The sequence below is a fragment of the Oryzias latipes genome, chromosome 7, assembly GCF_002234675.1.
Source record: "Oryzias latipes chromosome 7, ASM223467v1".
Classification (NCBI taxonomy): Eukaryota; Metazoa; Chordata; class Actinopteri; order Beloniformes; family Adrianichthyidae; genus Oryzias; species Oryzias latipes.
Window position 1 is genome coordinate 31,463,618 of NC_019865.2, and position 9,182 is coordinate 31,472,799.

Below are 9,182 nucleotides of genomic sequence, written 5' to 3' on the forward strand. Positions count from 1 at the left end.
GCAGAAAGAGAGATCAGACACTGACAGAGCACCACTCACTCTCCCTCTGTCTTTCTACATTCCATCATTCATTTTAGAAGCAGCATAACCATCATCAACACAAAAAAGAGAATGGACAGACCATTTGGAATGATTTAATGAGCATGCATGGACAGAATAATAATAAATAACACATGAATCAGATATTTTTAAGGGTTGCAGAGAAGGCCTTGAAGGCCCTGACAGCCCACCACTGAGTAAACCCCTTTTGTAAATTATAATAAACTTTATTCAAATTAATTAAATGTGAAACAGTTTTTTGTTGGACAGACGGAAAAGAAAATGAGGGAAGAAAACAGAAGGATTTTGGGGGGTGGGGGCCACACCCAAGCCAAGCCAGATCCCCACTCAATTGCCCATACCACACACCCCCACACACGAGCCCGGAAGACCATGCAGCGCACCCGCCTGCCCCACCTAGGCACCGGATCCGAACCTCCACCTAACAGAGTCTTCACCGCCCCCGCCGGGCATCAGAAGGCCCTGCCCCCAACCATGGCAAGCAGACAAGGAGCAGCGACGCCCGGCACCCCACCCCCCATGTCATGGAGTTAGCCATGGGAGACCAGAGAGACGGAATTCTTTCTAAGTGGCTTGAACTCTGGGATGGTATTTACTTTAAGCTGAAATGATCAAACAGCATATAGCATAACATAACAGCAGCAGGTCCTGCATGCTTTTCAGTAATGGGGTGTAGTTTAGATGCACCAATTCTGATAATTTGGGGGAGAAATAAATAGCAAGATATTTGATATTGCCTGATTTGACTGGTAGCAAGAGTATTTGCTCTGCATTACTGTTCAGTGATAATAAAACAGATGATTGGAAAAGATTTATTCCAATTACTTGAGTAGTCTGAGGTGGAAGATGTTAGTTTTTATCACACCTGTCCAAAAAATTTTCAGTGTAAGTCCAAAAAATATTTGTATTAATCATTCCTCAAATTGAAAACAGACAGAAAAGTTTTTAGCAATATCCTTTTTTAGCCTTTGCACTGACTAATTTGTTGGATAAAACCTATGAATGATCTTGAATGAAACCTCTTTCCCTTTGCTGCTTATAAGATTCCAAACACATTTGTAAGTTATGGCTGGGGATTCCCGCTGAAACGGTTTTTGGACGACTTTGTTTTGATTTCTCAAAGTAGAGAAGCAGAGTTTTCCGACAGCAGTGTCCGTCACGTGACGCTGTAGTTGGGCAGCAGATGTAGTAGAAGCTCCTTTAAAAAGATGGGTGAGGTTGAGGGAAACGGCATCAAGAACGACTGAGTCCTTCATAGAAACAGGGCTCTTATGATGAATTTATTGTAAGTGTAGAGTCAACCCTGTTGATTGAATAATTGACTAACTAATCTGATATTATTGTCAAACCACTGTTGGATAAAGACAGTTTTGTTCTTTTAAAGAATATATCTATTGTTCCAAATGTAAAATCTGTGAGGAGAAAAGTTGTGTTTATAAATCATGGACCAATAAGCAGCATCTGTTTATGAAATGAAGACGTTTGATGGGCACTTTGTCGGCTTGTAGGTGCAGAGCAGTAAAAAGTCCAGGTCACCAGCCTGTGAGAAAACAGGATTGGGAGTGAAGTTTGGATTTTTCAGAAACTGTCTGATCCAATTCATTTTACAGTCATCATTAAGGTACTGAAATCCAGGAAGTTCAGACCCCCACTAGTATATTCATCCATTAGAACAGATTTCCTGATATGATGAGTTTGTTTTTTCCAGACAGTCACATATTTATCAACAGTTTTGCTTATAAAGTTGCTGACATAAAGAGACGCGCGGCATAAATGACTCTGGAGAGGCCTGCAGCCTTGGAGAGGAGACTTTGACCTTTAATGGAAAGGTCACGTAAGAGCCAGAGGTTCAAGCTCTTTTTCATTTGATCAATAATTGGAAGAAAGTTAGTATTCCCTCTACCATTTTCAGTTTTGGATATTATTATACCAAGATATGTGACCGATGTCTTTACAGGAATATTAAAGAGTGAATCTGAATCACATGATTTAACTGGGAGAAGTTCACATTTTTTCTAATTTAACAATTGACTGGAAGCTTTGGAGAAAGACTTAATTATATCTATCGCTAAGGAAATTTGTGAGCTATCTTTAAGAAACATAGTCGTATCATCAGAGAGCTGACTGAAAACAATAGATCTACCAACAACTTTATTCAATTTGGTCACAGAGAAGCTGAGCTACAAGAAGAAATAGATGGACATTAAGGACATCCCTGTTAATTCCACGTTTTATATCAAACCTAGGTGATGAACCATGTTTAAGTTTAATAGAGCAGGTGGCCTTGTTGTAAAGAGTTTTAAAGACTTTACAGTCACCAAAACCAAATGTTTGTACTGAATGATACAGGAAGTCATGTTTTACTGTGTCAAAGGCCTAAAAGAAGTCCAGAAATAACATAAAAGAATCATCTGCAATGAGATATGATTCATCAAGTATGTCCAAAACTAAATAAATATTATTGGCGATATTTCTGTTGGTTAAAAAATCTGATTGTTATTCATCTGTTATTGAGTTAGGAACAGATTTCATTCTTTTTGCAAAAACTAAAGCTAAAATTTTATAATCATTGTTAACAGACGAGTCTGCAATTATCAATATAGAGTAAATCTTTGTGCAGTTTTGGGATGAGGGTAATAACTCCTTGGGCCATACTTCATGGTAAAGTATCACTGGAAATACTTTTATTGTAAACTTCCAATAGAAAGAGTGCCACCTGCTGGGAGAAGAACGCATACATTCTATGGAGTTAATTCAGTCTCAATAATCAGAAATGCACACAACCGGTTTTACAAATGCACACGCTCCGATTCACAAATGTCATTTTATGCAAACGTGAAAAATAAATTCGGAAATACACACCCTGTGTTTCACAAACACACAGATTGTGTTTCACAAATGCACACTAAATGTTTTACAAATGCACAATAAGTGTTTCTCACAAATGTGCACACTGTGTTTCACAAAAAACATTTTAGAAATTCACAATAAATGTATCAGAAATACACAGTAAGTGCTTCACAAACATGATTTTTAGGTACACATGTGATGTGAACTCACAGATCATTCGAATTGCAGAATGTGCATTCAAAATCCCGTTCTCGTTTGTGAATCTCCCCGTGTGTGTGAGAGATTTTTCTGCGGGGAATATTGAGACTCATCTGACGGAGCGGGTCAACTAATGTCACCATTGGCTAGTGAATCTGTCAAGCAAACTCATCGGCAAAGCAGGCGGGTTCGCTTTTAGCCAATCGTATGGCCCCTTACACTTTCTCTACGCTTTCTGCGGGTGGCAAAAGCCCCGCCCATATTTGATTCTGTACCAGTCGGTCGTTAGCGTGTTAGCCTTAGCATGGCTTGTCGGTTTATTGCCTTCGGTTGTCAAAAATTACTGGCTTGTGCAACTTTTCAGTGGACCTGGAAGCAAGGCAACAGTGGTTGAATGCAGTTGACATTGAATCCATCGAACTCTGTACTGGTCATGAGATTTAAAATGAATGTTTCACTCGGGATTGTTTGTACGTTATTCTCTTAGCTTTCATGCTAGCGTCATTGCAACACTCAGACACGGTTTTGATCATATGAAGGTGGAGGAGAAAAATCTTCAACTTCCACAGGTTTTGTGGAGAAACTGGCATCACTTTGCTCCGTACCACGCAGTGGGACTACATTACCTCAAGTTCATCTCACTGTCAATCACAGACGCCCAATATACACCTCCCCTGCTCAGCCCGAAGTCACTTTGCTTGACCTTAATTTTATTTTTTTAATAACTCAAATGTCATTGATTTTATATTGTAACCATATACATATACACCTCTTGGCCAGGTCACCCTTGCAAAAAAGATCCTCATCTCTCTGGGTTTTATAACTGGTTAAATACTACACAACAAAAGATGGTCATAGAACAACAAAGTGCAAACATTCACCCTTTATTGCAGAGTAAAATTCAGTGAAAACATGGACAGATTAAAACATCAAAATTTAAGCAAATGTGGGATCTCTACTGATTTGAATTTTATTTAAACTGGAACTAATTTTCATAACATCCTTACATACAATGAAGTCCCTTGAACAATACAGCAGTATTGATTTGAACTTTGTCTTACTCCCCTCAGTCTCTCTTCTTCTGTATGTAATTATGTCGCCTAAATTAAGTTCTAAACACACTGGACAGTAAAGATGTAATTCCACTCCCAAACGGTCTGAATTAAACAATGGATTGATGTCGTCTTGCAGTTCCAACATTTGTGGACCCAAAAGAGGACTGTCCCATACCAGGACATTGATCCCAGGATGAGGTTCAGTCATGGATCCACTCTCCTCCCATTCAATCTCTGGAACCAGCATACCCTGACAAAAAAAAAAAAGATACTGTTTATGAACAGCACTGTTTTTTTTGTGTTTTAGATTATGTAGGAACAGTGACCGACTAATAATAACTTATATTGTTGCTTGCAGGCAGACCTCATATCTCCATAACTGTTTATAATTTGCAAATAAGTGAACCTTAACAAAGTAGTGACATTAGTACATCTGATGGCTCATAATGCCATGCATTGTGATGCATTTTGAACTTGCAGATGTGCTATTCTTCCTACAAACAAACAATTTAGGGAAATTGTTTGCACCACACAACAATAATCCTTTTCATTCATTTTCGATCAAAATTCACTGTAGTCATTATGATTTCATGATACTCTTCTTGATACTTTCCACTTTAGTCAAACTGCACACAAATCAGTTGTCCAGTACAGTGAGATTAAATAAAGCATTTACCCGGGGATCAGAAACAGGGTTCTGGGTCAAGCCCAACTGCCACAGCTGTTTTGGTTTCATGCTTTGCTCCGTCCTGATTGGATGGCTGTCCCACGCGTCACTAAAGACATCCAAACTGACCTGAATGCGTGGTAGAAAAATGTAATGGCTGCAGAATACGTGATGTGACTGATATTGAGCAAGTCTTGGTCCTCAAGAGAGAGCAGGATGTTGTAGTATAAACCAGTAACACTCACGAAGACATCACACCAGAAGAGCTCAATCCTGTATTTGGAAAAAAGCAAAAAGAAATATTATATTGTCAGATTTATTTTTAATACATCATTCACTTTTATGTATCAGGGCTCCAGACTAACTTTTTTCACTAGGAGCATAGTGGCCCCTAACTGAAAATTTTAGGGGCACAACCAGAAAATTTAGGGGCGCATACCGTAAATCAACATTCTAACCAAATCTACTAATTTCCACTGTATTACAAATAAATACTTTAATAATAGATGCAGAAATTACAATGTGCTGTTTCAAATTCAGTGTCATATTTTATTCTGCACTTTTGAAGATGCAACAAGAAGGTAAACTGACATCACCATCGCTGTCATGACAGTACAACTAAGTAAAAATAGTAAAACAAATACCATACTTTTAGAATAAAAAAAAGTTTTTAGTAACAAGTGATTACCGTAGTAACCTTTCGTAATTTCACAGTTTCAAACAATACTTAAATGTATGTAAATATTAGAGGATGGAAATTCATGTTGGTGACACCAAATAGGTTCAGCCAAGATGCACAATAAGCGTGTTTGAGATCACCCAGATGGACGCAACACTGCACAGATCACCTGGTGTGTGACGTATATTTTTGTTTTTGCTCCAACATCACCTGTCAATCAAAACAAAAATATCACGAGAAAGGGGTGAGAGCAAGACACCAATCAGAGCGAACGCAGCTGGAAATTTAGTATTGAACTGACTAAAAGCTGCCCTACAGACTACAAAACAATGCATTATGGGACATGCGTCCTGATGGGTTTTTTGTAGTTCACTGATCAATTAAAATAATTTAAAATACCAACTGATTAAAAAAAGGCTACATCCATTACAAAACATAAAAATAATTATAAAAGATGTAATATCACAGCTCATACTTAGGGGGAGAGGCATATTAAAACGAAATTGAATGTTAAGGACAACTCCTAATTCCTGGTCTCTTTCAGTCTCGCTGCAGCTTCGATTTCATGCGAGTTTGAGACCCCTGCTGTACACTCTGTCACTGGTACACTAGCTGCAGGTCGGAAGAACGAATCAATAGTTCGCTTGCTCATAGCTCAGACGCACATATCAGGTTGTGATGATATTTGTCTCTGTTTCCTTCCCATGGATGTTTACGCGCGCTCGATTGTCTCTAGACCCCGCCCCTCCACATATTTTAGCCACTTGCAGTGACTTTCCCTATTCTTCTCACACGCATTGGCCGCCTCAGGCATCACTCAATGAAACGCGAGTGTGTGCTCGCGTTTCATTGATGATTTCATCTCTCATTTCATCGATCATTGACGTGCTCCTTTCATGTTTAATGTATAAAAAATACGGAGGGTGGAGGAGGCAAATTTACTGGTAGCACATGTGCGACTGGGTGTAAAATTCAGTCGCACACTCTCAAATTTTGGTCGCAAAATGCGACCAAATGGACGCAGTCTGGAGCCCTGTGTATATATTAAAGCTTCTAAAACTAGGTTCAACTCACCGTTGATTGTGTGTACACTTTTCCTGCAATGAAGCCGTTTGTGTCAGTTGTACGTACTGTGAGCATTAACTCGGCTATGCCCACATTTTCTCCTCCGTGATCTCCTCTCACCCTGACAATAACATGAAAATCATGTCTCAAACACATAATTACAAATGCATCGCCAATACGGTACACATCAGTTTAAAATGTAATGTTCTTATGCATGTTGCCAATAAGTAGAATTTCTAGGTTAAAAAAATTGCAGGAGTGGGTTACATGTATCTCTGGGGAAAAAAATGAGGTGAGAGAGACTGTTAGGGGGGGGGGGGGGGGGGGGGATAAAATGTTATTCATGAGGGGAAAGTTTTAGAGTTGCCTTTGTTTTCAGAGGAGTCTACAAAAAGTTATTTTATTTTTGTACAAATAACCAAGTACTTATACTGCCTGATATGTGAATAAAAGATTTCTTTATGAATGACATGAATACCTCAGAGGAAAGCCATAAACGTTCACAGCGTCACTGAAGAAGGCCAAGTGGGTGTCTGCACAGTTGTTCTCTGCTATCTTCTCAGGTACAAGATCTATGGAATACAAGTACAAATACTTTCAACTGACAGATATTTACAGGGGCAAAAATGCTAAATTCCCAATTGACAGGTAAAACAGTAATACAATAGGATGATAAAATATGAAATAGAATAGAATAGAAGGGTATTTAATAATCCCTGAGGAAATTTTTTTAAAATGGCCATCTTAAAAAAACATAAACACACATGCATTACAAATAGAAATATCACAAAATAAAAAGATTGATAAAAAAGGTAAATAATTGGAAAATCAGTGGGTAAAATTAAAAGAAATTACTTGTAAGATGCCCTGCCAGAGAGTTGTATTGCCTGATGGCACGAGGAACAAAAGATTGTCACGCTGTCACGCTTCAGTAATTCCTAGAGAATAAATAAAAACACAACAAACATGGATTAGATCATTTAGCTGTCTGATCTTAAATTACATAATTTTCAAATATATGAAAGGGGAATTTTTTTAAAACACTCTTGCTATGATAACTTGAGCTTGTAGTAAAGAACACCTTTAAAAAAAATCAGAGACGACACTGATCACAGGAAGCCTGTGTGTAATACTTACAGTAACTTCTACTCTAATCACTGTTGACAGCTGATTTCTCCCATCCACCCTTTCTGTGACTACTTATCGACTACAAAACAGCCTAAAAACATAATGTTTGGGATTCTTGTCATTACGTCATTGGAAGTAAAGAGATACAGGGATTTTAGTGGCTGTCACTCTGACACAATCTCACAGGGCTGGTCAGCACAATACGGGTTCTAACGTTAGAAACTTAATGAGGCTGCTTTCATTCAACAGTGGATTCATGTATGTTATATTTAAAAAATGCTGTTTTCATGAATGTCATATGAATTAACTTTGTTGCACAGTCCACCCCGTCTTAAAGTCTGGGTTGTGAAAATGCTGTGTCTAACTTTAACCCGGATCGCGTTTAAATAAAGGCAGCACACGGAACAACTAGCTAGTTAGCATAGCATAGCATCAGTGTTTAAACAAATCCCCGTCTCCAAATCAATACTTTTTATTAAACTTTCTTTGCTGCTGTAAATCCAGCATGTTTTCCCCTTAGTTCTATCTGAATCATTTTAAGAACCTACAGATCATTGGCTATAGACGCTAGCTTGAACCGACACCGGCTTGAACTTCACTCACACTCACAGGCAGACACAACTTGCACAGGCTAAGCAAAACAAAGCTAAGCTAATTTGCGGTGGGGGTTCTCTGCAAACGACTCGGCTGCAGTGTTCATAAAGCATTCACACATGTCACTTGGCTAAGGAGAACGCTTCAACTTAGTATTCAATAACATTACAGGACGTACAACGAGGGAATGATCAAATAAATGCATTACTTACGGGCTGAGACTGATCCCGTTCAGAAGACCTCTCCGCCATGTTTGCCGCCCGCGTCCTTTCAACTGCTGTGCTGAACAGCTCCCTCCCTCGTCACTTTGAAAGTGAGGAGTGTAAGGGGCCATTCGATTGGCTAAAAGCGAACCCGCCTGCTTTCCCGATGAGTTTGATTGACAGATTCACTAGCCAATGGTGAGATTAGTCGACCCGCTCCGTCAGATGAGTCTCAATATTCACCGTAGAAAAATCTCTCACACACACGGGGAGATTCACAAACGAGAACGGGATTTTGAATGCACATTCTGCAATTCGAATGATCTGTGAGTTCACATCACATGTGTACCTAAAAATCATGTTTGTGAAGCACTTACTGTGCATTTCTGATACATTTATTGTGAATTTCTAAAATGTTTTTGTGAAAAACAGTGTGCACATTTGTGAGAAACACTTATTGTGCATTTCTAAAATGTTTTTGTGAAAAACAGTGTGCACATTTGTGAGAAACACTTATTGTGCATTTGTAAAACATTTAGTGTGCATGTGTGAAACACAATCTGTGTGTTTGTGAAACACAGGGTGTGTATTTCCGAATTTATTTTTCACGTTTGCATAAAATGACATTTGTGAATCGGAGCGTGTGCATTTGTAAAACAGATTGTGTGCATTTCTGATTATTG